This window comes from Acinonyx jubatus, chromosome D3 (genome assembly GCF_027475565.1).
Source record: "Acinonyx jubatus isolate Ajub_Pintada_27869175 chromosome D3, VMU_Ajub_asm_v1.0, whole genome shotgun sequence".
Lineage (NCBI taxonomy): Eukaryota > Metazoa > Chordata > Mammalia > Carnivora > Felidae > Acinonyx > Acinonyx jubatus.
The window spans coordinates 7924802-7939834 of record NC_069392.1 but is presented as its reverse complement, the minus strand read 5'-3'; the positions used below and the strand labels follow the sequence as shown (position 1 = coordinate 7939834).

Below are 15033 nucleotides of genomic sequence, written 5' to 3'. Positions count from 1 at the left end.
CCAAATATTAAAAGACAAGTACTCTATGACTGTAATTATATGAGGTACCTAAAATAGACAAAATCATACAGACAGAAAATAAAGGTTACCAGGAACTGGGAAAAGGGGAACGGGGAGTCATTGTTTAAGAGGTACAGAGCCTCGGTTTGGAGTGATGAAAAAGTTCTGGAAATAGATAGTGGCGATGGTCTCTCAACACTGTGAACGTAATTAATGCCACTGAATTGTACACCTAACAATGGTTAAAATGGTAAATTTTTATTTTATATATATTTTACCAAAATTAAGAAAATTTTTAATAATAAAACTATAAGGAATTACTACTTTTTCCATCTATCAGATTGGCAAAGACCAAAAATGTAATAATAGCACTATTTTGGTGAGGCTACAGAGAGTATGAATTGGGCACCCTTATGAAAGAAAATTCACTAGGGCACCTGGGTGGCTCGGTAGGTTAAGCATCCAACTTCGGCTCAGGTCAGGATCTCACGGGTTCGGGAGTTTGAGCCCCGCATCACATCAGGATTCCTGCTGTCAGCGTGGGGCCCACTTTGGATCCACTGTCCTCCTCCCCTCTGCCCCTCCCCCCCCACGCTCGCTCCCTCTCACTCCCTCTCTCACTCTCTCAAAAATAAACAATAAACAAAAAAAAAAAATGGAAATTCACCAATATCTAACAAAACTCCAAATGAATATACCTTGGACTTAGCAATTCCTCACCTGAGTATTTACCCTACAGACAACCTCACACATGGAAAAAATGATTTCTTGTGGCAGTATGATTTGAAATGACCATCCACAGGGGACTGAGTAAAAAAGATGAGGTACATGTATCCCCAGAGAAAACATGAGTTTATTTTACAAGAGGTGACTCTTGGGGCACCTGGGTGGCTCAGTCGGTTAAGCATCAACTTTGACTCAGGTCATAATTTCACGGTTCGTGAGTTCAAGCCCCTCATCGGGCTCTATGCTGACAGCTCAGAGCCTGCAGCCTGCTTTGATTCTGTGTCTCCCTCTCTCTCTGCCCCTCCCCAACTCACACTTTGTCTATCTCTCTCTCTCAAAAATAAACATTAAAAAAGTGTTTTTTAATTAAAAGAGGTAACTCTACACAGCTAATATGAATTAGCTCCATGACGCACTGTTACACGGAAAAAAAAAAACACAGCATTAGTATGCTGCTATTTTGACGTAACAGGAAAAAGGCCATACGTGTGAAAATCACTATATATGCAACAGCATATTTCTGGAAAGGTATATACGAAAACGGTTAACAGTGGCCTCAAGAGAAAATGACTAGTTTGCAGAAGCAAGGGGACAGGGTGGGAAGGACTAACTTTCCACTGGGTACCATGGACAAATAGTAACTCTTCTGAGATGAATTCTTAAAAGAGGACAGCTGTGACCATGATAGGAGTTGGGATAATAAACCTAGAGGGCTGAGGCAGGTGGGGGCAGCTGGTCCCACTCCTGTTCTTCTATCCCATCCTTACTGTGTCTGAGAAAGAAATCATTAACTGTGTTCCTGCCATGGCTTCCCTATCAGTGAAAGAATCCAACACAAGTTCAAGGTTCTCTGCGGTCCAGCTTGCTATGTTGAGTATTCCCCAGGAAAAGAAAAGCAGGGCCTTTGAAGTTCAACTGCCTGGGCTCACCACACACAAATGACTTAGCCCCACCTCAGCCTCAGTTTTCTTATCTATAAAATGGGAGGTAACCCATTAGTCATGAGGATTAAATAGCTAGCACTCAGTATCATGTCTGGTACCTGGTTAAGTGCTCAAAAAGCTATTCTTTCAATTACCTATTGAATGCCTACTAGGCTGGGTTTTGCCAGCCGTGTTCCAGAATGTTCCTAAGAGCTACTGACGTCCAATTGAGCCAGCCTGCTCTTGTGTGGGTTCCACAGCCCTCCCAGGGCAGGGGAGCAGAGCAGCACCAGTGACCTGTCTTCCCTCCCAGAACCACCTCTGATAGGACTGCAGCGTTCCTGAAAAGAAAACTGGTCTGGCAGCACCTAAGAAAGTTAATGGAGAATTTTTTTCTTGCCAAGAGAAAAACAATTGCTTATCGATCTTCACTTCAGGCCAAGGACACCAAGCCATCTGCCCCCAGCAAAACTGCTTTTAATCAGTCTCCTTGACAAACTGGCGTCTGGCCAGGGCCTTGGCCCTTGAGGTCTGGAGGAGGCGGGAGAGGAGAAATGCTCCAGCTGAGATGGAGATGGGGGCCTCTGTGCTGCAGGGGCAGGTGTGTCTGGGTCTCAGGAAGGAGAGCCCAGACCTCAGGGCCTGGAGGCCACCTGGAGCCTGCCCACCCCCACCCCGTCTGCAGCAAGGCCTGATAAGCAAGCCGGTCATTCACCCTGAGGAGGGTCATTTTCTACCACTGACCCCTACAGAGTCTGGCTCTGACCAGCTTTGGGGACACAGATTCTACAAGGGCACAGGCTCTATAAGGATCTGATGAAACCTATCAACACTCTGCCCAGGGCAGCGGAGCCTGGGTGCCTCACTTGGTTAAGCAACCCACTCTTGATTTCAGCTCAGGTCACGATCTCACAGTTTGTGAGTTAGAGCCCTGCCTCGGGCTCTTTGCTGATGGTGCAGAGACTGCTTGGGATTCTTTCGCTCCTCTCTGCCCCCCTCACCTGCTTGTGCTCTCTCTTTCTCTCTCAAAATAAATAAATAAACTTAAAAAAAAAAACACTCTGCCCAGGAGAAAAAAATCATACAAAGATAATGGTTTGCATAACAACAGCAATAGCTAACATCCAACTGAGCATTTACCTTGCACCAAGCAGGGCTCAGCCTGGTTCATTTGATCCCCCCAGGCTCTCTGCCAGGGAGGGACTGCTAAGCATGGTATTTGGGGGTGGGGGGGAGCAGAATAAGAGAACCTTTCCGCAAAGATCCTTGGGTTTGACTAAATGCTAAGAGTCCTCTCCCTGGAGCCTCCGGCCCCAAACCTGGGTCCTCTCTCCCTGCCCTCGAAGGCCTCCCCATCTCCCCAGGGCTGGCGGTGGCAAGCTCCCCCACCTCTCACGGGGTGACTCAGAGCCACCAGCCCCTTCCCGAAGCAGATGGACCAGGCTCCAGGCCAGGGTGAAGGGAAGCACTGCTTCCTCTGCCAGGAAGCCCAGTGGCCCTGGCCTCTTGGAAGCGTGCTCTCATTTCCTGGGGGTCGTTTCCAACCTGCGCCTGCTCACCAAATACAAAGCCACCACAGAGCCCAGGATAGCAAGTAGCCAGTGTGCCAGGGACGTGTGCCCCAACCTGAGAACAGCCTACACGGTTCCAGGCACCATGGGACAACATGGGGGCCCCAAATAGCTGTAAGGATGCCTTGGCCAAGGCCAGCAATGATGTCCTCCCTGAGATAACAGGCTTGGCCAGCCACCTCCTCTCTTACGTGGGGAAGCTGAGGCCCAGGGAGGTCCTAAAGGAAATTCACTCACCCATTTGTTCTTTCAAGTAATTACTGAGGACCTACTATGCGGTGGATAAACAAAACAGATGTGATTTCTTAAAAGCACAAATGACTGTATAAGTACAAGCAAATGACTGTATAAGTACAAGCGGGGAGAAACCAAGACAAAAGAGAACAGATCAGAATGGGGGGCAGGTCAAGGAAGGCCTTGCTTGGGGAAATTATATTTAGGCTGAGACCCACAGGGTGAGTAGGTGGTGAGGGGGCAGGAACTTGCTCCAGGAGGAGTGAGCTCTGAGAAGTCCCCAAGGCAGTAAAGGCGTGGGAGGGCTGAGGAACAGAAACACCACCCCACCCCTCCTGGAACTGGAGGCCGGTGTGAGCATGAGTGTGAGTGCGAGTGTGTGCAGGGGCTGTGGAAAGGAAGCTGGAGGGGCTGGAGACAAGAACTTTATAGGAAGCTGATGGAGAACACAAAGAGCAGCCCAGGGCAAGGTCACAGGGACCCCATTAGGCACCTGTTATAGACTGAACTGTGCCCCTCGAAAAAGATATGCTGGAGTTCTAACCCCAGGACCTCAGAATGTAACTTAATTTGGAGACAGGGTCTTCACAAAGGTTATCAAGTTAAAATGAGGTCACTAGGGTGGGTCCTACTCGAATATAACCAGTGTCCTTATAAAAAGGGGAGAATTTGGACCTAGGGCCACACAGGGGAGAACCCCATGAGAACATGAAGGCGGACACATGTTCAAGCCAAGGAAGGCCAAAGATCACCAGCAAGCCACCAGAGAGAGACACGGAACAGATTCTCCCTCCCGGCACCTTGATCTAGGACTTCTGCCCTCCAGAACTGTGACACAATGCAGTTCTGCTCTTGAAGCCCCCCAGGCTGTATCCTCCCTCACAGCAGCCCTAGCCAACTAAGGCAGCTCCCACCTACCCAGGGAAGCCCACTGCCTCAGAGGCCATGGATTCAGAAGAGTTTCCCAACGCACTAGCGCGAGACCTGGGAGGCTCAGCTGGACTGGCCAACACAGCGCTAAGGTTTGATGCCAGCAGGAATATTCCAGATTCGGGCCTTGGCCCAGCCAAACAGTCTTATCAATTCAGTGACACCAACTCTTAGCAATGTATCTCCCTCAGCACTCCTTAGTTTGGAAGCACTAAAACTGTCTCCCAGAAGACAAAGGCCCTCCCTTGGCAGACTGCAGGAAGGATAATGCTGGTGTTAGCGTGCACAGACCCGGTGCCCATCACAGTCCTTAGAGCAAAGAGGTGGCAAATGGTGACTCTCGGGTGACATCTGGCCACCAACCTATTTTGCTTGGCCTACCCTGTGTCTAAAACTATTTGAATGAGATGTCAACATTTCAAAGACGGCACATTTCAGATAAAAGTCATAATTTCCAGAGTCTCTTAAAGTACTGGACATTCTGATAGCACTGGGTCCATATTCTCTCCTGGCAACAACCCACTGCAGCTTTGGACAGGAGATAAGGTCAGTCCTCACCACTTCCCCTTGCCTCCTCAACACCCAGGACAGGCTGAGTGCCTGTCACACGCCCCCTCCCCCTTTTCCACATCTCACCCCTACAGGCCCTGCTTGGAGATGCATCAGATGACAGCGCTAAATTAGGGCACACATCGGTGTCACCTGCTCCAACCATTTCATTTCACCAATGAGAAAATGAACGTCCAGAAAGATTTACTGATTTGCCCAAAGTTAAGCGGTGGTTCCAGGAAAAGCTAAAATTGGTCTGAGTTTTTCAAGAAGGGGCTAAAAATTGCAAGTACAGCCCTGCAATGTCCACATGTTGCATCCTGAATAAAGTCCAGGCTGAGCAAAATCTCTAACAAAGGGGAGCAGACAGCCCATTCCTCTGACTTCCAAAACCTCCACCTGCTCGAGAGGGGTACAAAGACATGGGGTCTTAGGGTGATCAGAAAAGAAATGCATAGGACTTGGGAATGGAGATAGCAACCTGACTTAACTTCTAAGTGCCAAGGCTTTGCCTTTCTTGTTTACGCCTCAACTCTAGGACCTAGAACTTTCCAGAACACTGTTGGCACTCAGTAAATATTGGCTAGTAAATATAGTAAATATTGGCTAGAGGCCGTTGCTTGTATCACTCATCCCAAGTCTGCTCAGAAGTTTTCTTTACTTGGCCTTGAATCTATCTATGTTCCTTTAGTTCATAGCAGCAGCCTGATTTACATCTGGGAAACCACTCTTTCTTATGAAAGGTGATTCCATGTAGCTGTCTGTACCATCAACTTCAGGGGTTCCCATATAACTTAAGTCTGCTCAATCAGGCGTGAATTTCTCTGGTCAAGTGATTTGATTCAAGAGTAGGTGTGTGACTTAAGTCAGACTACCAAGTCTTATTCTAGGGTTTGGCAGAAGTATTGCAAATGTCTCTTTCTATGGTACTTGGAACAAGAAGGATGGATTTCTAGAGTTATCAGGGGCTGGGGAGAACCCTGGCTTAGAATAAAGTCAACAGAGAGAGAAGAGAGGTGACAGAGAAGAACTGAAGCTGGAGACATTGTATGGGTACCTGGATCCAGCCATGCCTGAAGTCCATAGATACCAGAAGCTTTTAACTACATGAGCCAATACCTATTCTTGCTTGTTAGTTTGTGATTGGTCTTCTGTCACTTACAACCAAGGGTCTTGACTGATAGACAACCCAGAGCTGATTGACAGAAAAGCTTCCCCACTAAGCTTCTTGACAGATCAACAGTTGCCTACACCTTAAGGCTCTCAACCAGGCCAAACCACCAGGCAGCTGTAGGTTCCCTGGTAACCCAGATAGCCTTCACCTTGACAGTCAGGCAGAAACCAGAACTTCCAAAGTCTTTTTTTTTCTCTCTCTAACCTTAAATAAAAAAATCAAGGATGGGGAAAGGAAGGGCCGATAAATAGGACAGAGCAAAGGAAAGAAAGTGACCAGCACCTTCAGTACAAGAAATGTATCACTGTAGCAGCGGCCATGGCAGCTTTAGATGGGAGCCAGCCACCTGTAGTGCTTGCCAAGTGGCAGGCACTATTCTAAGCACTTTGCATGTATCACGTCATCTAACTGTCACAACAACATTAGGAGTCATGTCAAGGTATCATGCTTATTTCACTGGTGAGGAAACTGAGGCAGAGTCCAAGTGACTTGCCCACAATCAAACAGTGCTTTGGGAAAGCACAGGTGTGAAACCAGAGGCTCCTGGAGAGGTGGGGCATGATGATCAAGTGCACATCCCTTCTCCTGCACACAGCAAATGCTCCCTACACTGAGGCTATTGCCAAGAAAGCATTCTACGGCTAGCAAGTTCAAGCCCCTCAACTGGCCTGAATTTATATTAAAACAAAAATTTTTATCTCTAATCCCACCATGCTAACTTTATTCTTTTCATCTTCTCCTCTAACTCTTGTCCACATACATCACTTTTTGCAAGATGTAAATTAAAGTGTGCATACAACTTTGCGTCCTTGCTTACGTATGTCAAAACAATTTGTGCACACTCCCAAGGCTTTCATCATCAGCATGAAGGGCTGCAGATGGAGTCCCTAGGACCCAGGGAGGTGAGGCAGGTCTCCAGGGCTAGAAAACCAGGAGTCCTGACCCCTGCAGCCCCATGTGCCCTGGGGGCCAGGATGCTTACAGAGCAAGAAGCTCAGGTGTCTTCCTTTGAGGCTACTGATTGGTGTATAAGAGAGTGTCGTGGAGAGTGGCTGGGATCACACAGCCAGGTGCACACTGGTGGTCCCCACCTTGAAGAGCCAGGAAGGGCGACTGGGTGGGTGAGTGTGGAGTGGGTGTTGGGGGTATTTGGCAAAGGGAGGTAGGAGCCATTTACTTCTTTCCTCCTCTCCTACTGCATCTTTCACTGAACCAAAGGAAGAGACAGGGAAACAACTGGAATTTCAGTCTGTAATGAAAAGAAAAAGACCTGGACTCCAACATTCTGCAGCTTGGCAAGCAGGAGATAGAAGGGGCCAGCTCAGAACCCACAAGCACCCCTGCCTTGCCCACCCACAGGGCTCCTCCCTCCCTCCCTCTTCCCTGCTGTTTGGAGGTGATGCTAAATCTAGTTCCCTCCCTCCGCAGCCTCCAGCACAAAGCAACCCCGGCTAGTAGGGGCAAGGAGGGGCTGGGAGCTGGCTCTGCCTCTGAGGGACCAACCCTGTCCCCCACACTTGGACACAGAAGACAGGGGAATTGTCTGGGATGAATCTAAATAAACTCTCTTTCCATCAGAAGCCTCAAAGGCAAAATCCCAATGCACCTTTAAAAACCCATGAGGGAGGTGTTCTTTCTTCCACACCCTGCCCCCACCCAAGCCACTAGTTCTCCATTTAAACTACTCTAGCCGAGGCTTATCTCTAGCACCACCCACGATGCCCCTTCCCCCATCCACTCACCTTCTACCTCATGCCCTAGTAGGCAGAGGGGCAAGGCCTTGGCCTGGGGAGGGATGAGGGGGCATTTTCTTGGGGGACCATCCTCTCTCCTCTCCAGGTTGGAATTAGCATTTTTATCTCTGCAACTGCCATCTCTCAACTATTTACAGAAGCCAACAGGATAAAAAGAGACAACACAAAAATAGTTGCTCAGCAGCTTTCAGGATGGGGTGGGGGTGGGGGTACAACAGACTCTTGGAATTTTCTTGCTCTCCTTTTCAAAAGGGAAAATGCTAGGATTATTTATCTTTTCCAAAGCACTCTCAGAGAGTTCACAGATCACTCACCTGGGAGCTCTCTGGGGACAGGGACCAAGTCCCAGCGTCCCTCAGCTCCGAGGACAGGGCTTGTCACCAACCCCCCTCCCCCAAAAGTGTAGGTTCAGTTCAGTGAAATATCATCAAAGTTCCAGAGCCAGCGCTAAGTGAAACGCGGCGCCCTGCTCTGCCCTGTTTCCATCCAGCCTTCCAAAAACACGAGGCAGTCAAAAACACAAAACAAAACAAAACTTGGCTTTTCTCTATGCTTAACATGTTTCATAATTGAAGAAAAAAGTTCAGCAGCACCACTACCAACACGACAGAAATGGAAAACACTGACGCCTGAAATCACTCCTTCCCCATTTTGGTCACTAACATCCCCAGCAAGGAATGCCGGAGCCAGAGATCTTCAGAGGAGCAACGGCACCCACCTCCTTTGAAATATGCCAGATTTGGGTTGTGTTGAGGAAGGGATCCAATCAGGGAAGAAAGAAAAAATAATCACTTAAAACCTTATTTTTTCAGAGAGCAAAACCATACCCTCCTGGAAAAGGGGGATTCCATTCCATAAGAAAATGGGCATCATCCGCCAGCATATTATATTAAAAGGTATGTCAGGAAACTAACTATACAGATCCCAGGGGCTTGGGCCTTGATTTTCTCATCTGTAAAATGGAGCCGCTGTGACCTAGCTAGAGGGTAGCTATGGTGTCCATCTTCTGTGTGAAAGCCAGCTCACAGTTAACCCCCCCAAAGACAGTGTTCTCTCCTCCTCTTTGCACTCCTACTCAGCTATCAAACAGGGAAGGGCTGAGGGGCTAGTCTTTTCTGGGCTTCCTCCCAGCTTGGTTTTTGCTAGATTTCCAATTTCCGTGGTGGGCATTTCTGGCCAAGCTGTCGGGAGACTGAGCTGACTCCATGCCGGGCCACAGGGTTAGGGCTCCATCTGTCTGGTGAGGCTTTCTCTGCTTTGTGGATTCCCTTACCTAGAAAAAGTCTCACAAAATACATACCGATAAGATGACATGGGGACCTACATTTAACAAATCATCGCGACTGAAGAGAATGGAACTGAATGAAATCCACACTCTCCCTTAAGATCACATGTGTCACACCTGTGCACTGACCCTGGAGGCACTGAGCTTTGGGAGGAAGCAGGATTCTTGTGGAGGGGGGCGAGCGAGACGCAGGGAGTTCTGAAAACCCTATTCCAGGAAGCTGTTCCCCAACTGATTTCAGAAACCCTTCCTTCCATGACCCTCTTCCTGCAAACAGAGAGACACAATAATGTCTTATGCCCAGAGGTTTATTAATTGGGGGCTGAGAAGGCAGAGGAATGCACAAAGTGGCCTTAAGAAACCCTTGTGTTGGAAACAACCCAAATATCCACCAACCGATGAAAGGATAAACAAAATGGGGTCTATCCATACAAGGGAATATTACTCAGCCATAGAAAGGAAGCACTGACAGAGTCTACAGCATGGATGAACCTTGAAAACATTATGTTCCACGAAAAAGAAGCCAGACACAAAAGGTCTCCTATTATTAACAGGCCAAGAAGGCGACAAGCACAGCCTGAAAGAAAAAAAGGCCATTCCAAAACAGAGACGCAATTTCCTTAACTTCCAGGAAAGAAGACCAGAAATGAGGGAGAAGGCCGTTGCAGCACCGTGAAGCCAGGCATGCCTGAACCCCACACCCGGGGCCTGTAACCCAAGGGGGAGGAGCTAACTGGAAAAGCAAAACATCTAGGGGAAAATAGCAACACAAGGCCCTCTGACCCAAAGGAAAATCTGAAACAGCATTTGTCCCAAGTCTCCAGGATTGGGAAAGGATATGGGAGCTCTCTGCTTCCCATAGCCACTGGGAGGCAGCCCGCCGGGGAGAGGAAGGTTCTAAGTGACCCTAACCAAGTTACAGTATTTCGTCTCTCTGAGCCCTTCCATTAAATGGGTTCATGATGGGGTGAGGACAACTCTGTGACCCATGTTAAAATCTGAGCCAAAATAGGCCTGGCCTGCCCCACCCCGTCCATCCCTTCCTGAGAGTACTGTCTCCCCACCTTGTAGCCCATCTTGGTTCCAAGTTGACATTCTCAAGGAGAGAACTCTGGGTTACTGCAGAAAGTTCCCTCTGCTAGGTGAGATCCCTCCCCTCCAACTCCCATCCAATCTGTTTTTTTGTTTGTTTGTTTGTTTGTTTTTAAGCCCATCCCTCAAGGCTGAGCACAAAGGACACCTCTTTCTGGGAGCCTCCTGGATTCATACCAGCCAGAAGAGATTTCACCAGAGCCTCCATTGCCATCTGCTTCCTTCATTGCCACCACACTTATTCCTCCTGGTGATTCTCAACAGGGATGCTCCTGGCATTCAAGGCAGGACAATCCTTTACGCCTGGCATGGATCTGGCCTGCTTGCCGGACATTTTGAATCCCTGGCTCCCACCTACCAAAGCCAGAAGTGCTCAGCATCATTTTGACAACCAAAGTCACCAGACACTTTTCCAAACTCTTGCCAGGAAGGTAGGACCACCCCGATGGGAACAAAGGTATTAGGAATATGTTTGGCTTCTGGCCCACTCACAACTTGGGAGCAAGGGCAAGCCCAGTCAGCACCATGCCTGCTTAGATCTGTGTCCACATAGACTGGTTTAGTAAACAATTCTGGGCCTCTCAAAAAGCTGGGGGACTCTGCAAGGGACTCTGCTCTAAAACGAGCGGGCTCTAGGGCCTGACATACCCGGGTTGGCTGTGTGACCCCCAGGGCCAGTTACTTAACCCCTCTGACCCCTCTATAAAATGAGGCTAACTCCCAGCAATGCTGCAGGATTGTTTCCACCCTCAATCTCCTCATCTCTACAATGGGAATAAAAAATCTCTTCCTCTAGGATGTTGGTAGGAAATGAGAGGATGCATGTAACACACAGCATTTAGGGACTCATCAAATGATGGCTATTACTTTTTATTACAAAAATACACTGTGCTCTCACTACCAGTAGCTGTTTTCCTATGTCAGAAGGGTTTATGATGAGCAATCTGGAAGGAGATTTGAAGGCTCACCATGAAGCTGTATTTGCATAGCATGCACCCAGTTAATTCTTAAATTGCATGTTTCTGTGGGGTGGTTTGAAAGGAGGGGGGCTAACGTCCCTAAAGCCCTCCCCAGTTTGCCCTACCTCCCCCTGAGAACAAGGGAGCCTATGGGGATGGAGAACTCTCTCTTCCCTCACCCCGTGGGGGCAGAGCCAGGGGAGGGGATGTGGTAAACGACAGTACCACTCTAGGGCACGTGAAGTTTCTATCTCTAGGGCTGTGGGGACTCCCAGAGTGAGGAAGATAAAAGTTGCCCCTAAGGAAGTGGACACTAGAAGTCCCACGCCAGGCCAGCGAGCCCTCTCTGAGCTCCCCGCCACACGGATGCCATCCCTCTCCGACCAACCTTCTGGGGGAGACAGGAGGGGATAAGGTGCAACCTCCTCAGCGCCAAGTGCAAGCAGCAGAGCGGCTGGCAGAGCTGTGAAAACACCCCGCTTCCCAAACTGGGCAGTGCAGAGAGTGGGGGGAGCCTGCAAGAGCTCCAGGAACCAAGACCCAATGCTAAGCGGGGCTGGGCCCAGATTCCCCGCGTCCCCAGGAGTCAAGCAGAGGGTGCCGGTGAAGGCACCTCTCTGCGCTCACTGAGTGCTGCGGTCCCGAGGTAAATTTAGGTCAAAAGGACCGAGCCAGCGCGGTTCCGGAGGGCGGAGGCAAAGGGCCGACTAAGAGAGGCAAAGGTCCCCAGGCCCCGCAACTGCTGATCCAGGGTCCTGCCGCCTGGTGTCCAACCTACCAGGGCCTGGGCTGGCCCCCAAGACAAGCGGGGTGCGGGGGTGGGGTGCTCAAAGTCCGTCGGCCCTCTGCTCTCCTGCGCTCTGTAGCTTTCCACACCTGTCAAACGCGAGGGGGTGGGCCTAGGCCGCCTCCAAGATCCTTGACGGCCCCGGCCGCGGGTGATACACGGGTTCCAAACTCCGGGACCGCCCCTGCCACCCCAGCCGGGCGCGGCCCAGCCGAGGAGGCTACCCCGAGGCTCCGGGCGCCCCGAGGACGCGGGGGGAAGGGGCGCCGGGGGACCGGGTCCCCCCACGTGGCGGGGCGTGGGGCGGCGCACGTGGGGTCCTTTCGGTGGAGGGAACCTGGGGCCGGCCTCTGGGCTTTGTCTGCAATCCCGGCAGCGGCCCCCAGCCCCTAGGAGGCGAGGGCGCCCGGGACTGCGGCGCTGCGGCCCCGACCCGCGGCCCCGCTCCCGTCAGCTCACCTGGGCTCCGCGCCGCCGCCGCCTCCCGCGCTCTGCGCCCCCGGCTCGGCTCCGCTGGTCTCGGCGCGGCCACGCGCTCCACTCCGCGGCCCCGGCGGGCGCGCAGGGGGCGGGGACGGGAGGAGCCGCCCGGTCCCGGCTGGAGCGCGACGCCGCCGCGGGCTGCGCGGGGATTGGCCGCGGCCGCTGGAAACCCGGGCGCGGAGCCGCCCTCGGCGCGCCCCCGCCGGCTCGGCCCCGCTCGGGTGAGGGCGGGGAGGTGGGAGCCGGCTGAGACGAAAGTAGCGGCAAGGCTGGCGGGGGGGGGGGGGGGGGGGGGGAGAGAAGGAGAAGAAAGGGGAGGAGGCGGCGGCGAGGGGAAGTGAGGCGGGGCCGGGAGCGGTGGAAGGAGGCCGCGGACCCGCGAGGAGGGGAGAGACCTGCCGGGCGTCCGAGCGCGAGAGGCTGCGCGGCAACTTTGCCCCCGTCCGCGCCGCGCCCCTACGCCCATTCTCTCCGCGGCGGCTGCGGCACCCTAGGGCAGGCCGGACGCGCGGGCAGCGCTCGCATTGTTTGGCCAGACGCGGGGACTGCAGGGCGGCGGCTGAGTCGTGGAAAGTTCCCCAAGCCCGCGGGACACCCAGGGTCCCGCCTCGCGGCCTGGCTTCTGTCCCGGGGCTGCTGCCTCTGCACCAGCTGCCGGGAGGTGGATGCGGCCTGATTCGGGTCACCGCTCATTCGGGGAACCCCCTTCCTCACCCGCCTCTCCACTGACCACCGCTCGGGGCCTGCCCTAAAGGCTGGGGAACACTGTTCCTTTCCCACTCCCACTCCACCGGATGTACCAAACTACTCCAAACCCAATGAAGTTCTAGCTTTCCCCCAAAACTACTTAGATGCTTTTTGTGAGATACATCATATTCTTCACAGTCTACCCCTTTGGGTGCCGTACTTTGCTGGAGCCTTAAGAGTGTGTTTAGTCCCCCATCTGGGACTAAACAGCACTGCAGGGGGAGGGAGAGAGAAGACCTCAAGGGTTACCTGACCTGCCGGCCTTAGATGGTTTTGAAACCCAGTCCTGAACCAAAAGTTACCCAAGGGATGTCTTCCCTGACCCTGCCAAGAAGCCAAAAGGGAATCAAGTCCAGAGGGGAGTCAAAGGCCAAAGTAATTAAAGGTTCAAAGTCCTCTTGTCAACTGGGTGGATTTCTGTTGAGGTCCTCTGGTATTTCCATGCTACAGGAGCCCTCATAGACAATTCAGAGCTTTTGGATAAGATGTACACCCTTTCTGATATTCACCAGGTCTCATGCTTTTGTGGTAATAGTGAAAACCCGGAAATAGCCTTCCTAAATGTTCATCAGGGGAAAGGATAAACAAAACGTGTTATGGCCGTTTGATGGGATACTGTCAATAGTTCAAAGGAGTACATTACATCTATTTGCACACATATGGGAAGATCCCCAAACCAGAATGCTGTGTAAAGGAGCAAGTTGCAGAATACAGTATGAGGTACAGTTTGTATTTAAAACCCCCACATAGTCTATCTTGTTCATGGACACATGCTTACACATAAGTGTTTTTTAAAAAGGTTAATAGGGATTGGCTGTAAATTAAATTCATGACAATCTGCTACAAAGATGGGAGTAGGGACAGAGAATAGAGACAAGCAACCCAGACAGTTTTGTGCCTTTCACTTATGAATGTATTTGAAGCAAATGGTAAAATGTTAAGTCAGTTCTGAGTGGTGGATGCATAGTTCTTTATTTTTCTATAGTTTGCTATATTCTCCCCCAAAATATGTATTAGGGAGCATTTTGAACATATCTGACTCTATGTCAGGGGTCAGCAAACTTTTTTTGTAAAGGGCCAGATAGTAAATATTTTTGGCTTTCAGACCATGTGGTCTCTGTGACAACTTCTCACTCTGCCATTCTAGCAGCCATAGACAAAAATAAATGAATGGGTGTGGCTGTGTTCCAATAAAACTCTTATTTACAGACACTCAAAGTTAAATTGTATTTCATTTTCCCATGTCACAAAATATTATTGTTTTGATTTCTCTTCAACCATTTAAAAATGTTTCAACCAATCTCAGCTAGCAGGACTTCTAAAAACAGGCGACATGTCAGATTTGACCCATGTGAGCAATAGCTTGGCAACCCCTGCTTTACTAAAGAAACCAAAATAGATATTGGTTGATGTCTGTACCTGCTACTTGTTAAAATATACAATTCTGTATGTTTATATCATGTTACTAAATCATCTATGTCTTATTAGAACACTATAACTAACAGGCAGAAACTTAGATATACATACAGCTGTATAAAGCAAGAAGCCAGTTATGTGAGACAGGCAAGAAAGTGCCCATTCAAATCCAAACTCTAGCCCAAGATCCACTACTTTCTGCAAGAAGTTCCTGAAATGTTATGACCCAGGCCCTCCTTGATCTCTCCCCTCTCTGACCTCCTGTGGCAAGGACTATACCACTTAATGGATGCTCGGCCACCAGGTTGTCTCTATTCCTTCCTTTTCACTAATGGGTTCAGACTTGCCAAGAGAGCTATAAATTCCTGGAGGACAGATGAGTACCGCATCTGAAACATTTGTT

General features: G+C 50.4%; 1 protein-coding gene across 4 annotated transcripts in view; it reads right to left on the bottom strand.

The window, feature by feature from the left end:
* Positions 1-12592, bottom strand: part of CAMKK2 (calcium/calmodulin dependent protein kinase kinase 2) — a 47566-nt gene extending 34974 nt beyond the window's left edge. For all 4 annotated transcript variants that reach the window (XM_027044318.2, XM_027044322.2, XM_027044321.2 and 1 more), the window contains exon 1: positions 12444-12592. The gene's annotated coding sequence lies outside the window, so the exon portion shown is untranslated. The remainder of the gene's footprint in view (positions 1-12443) is intronic.
* Positions 12593-15033: the final 2441 nt, after the last annotated feature.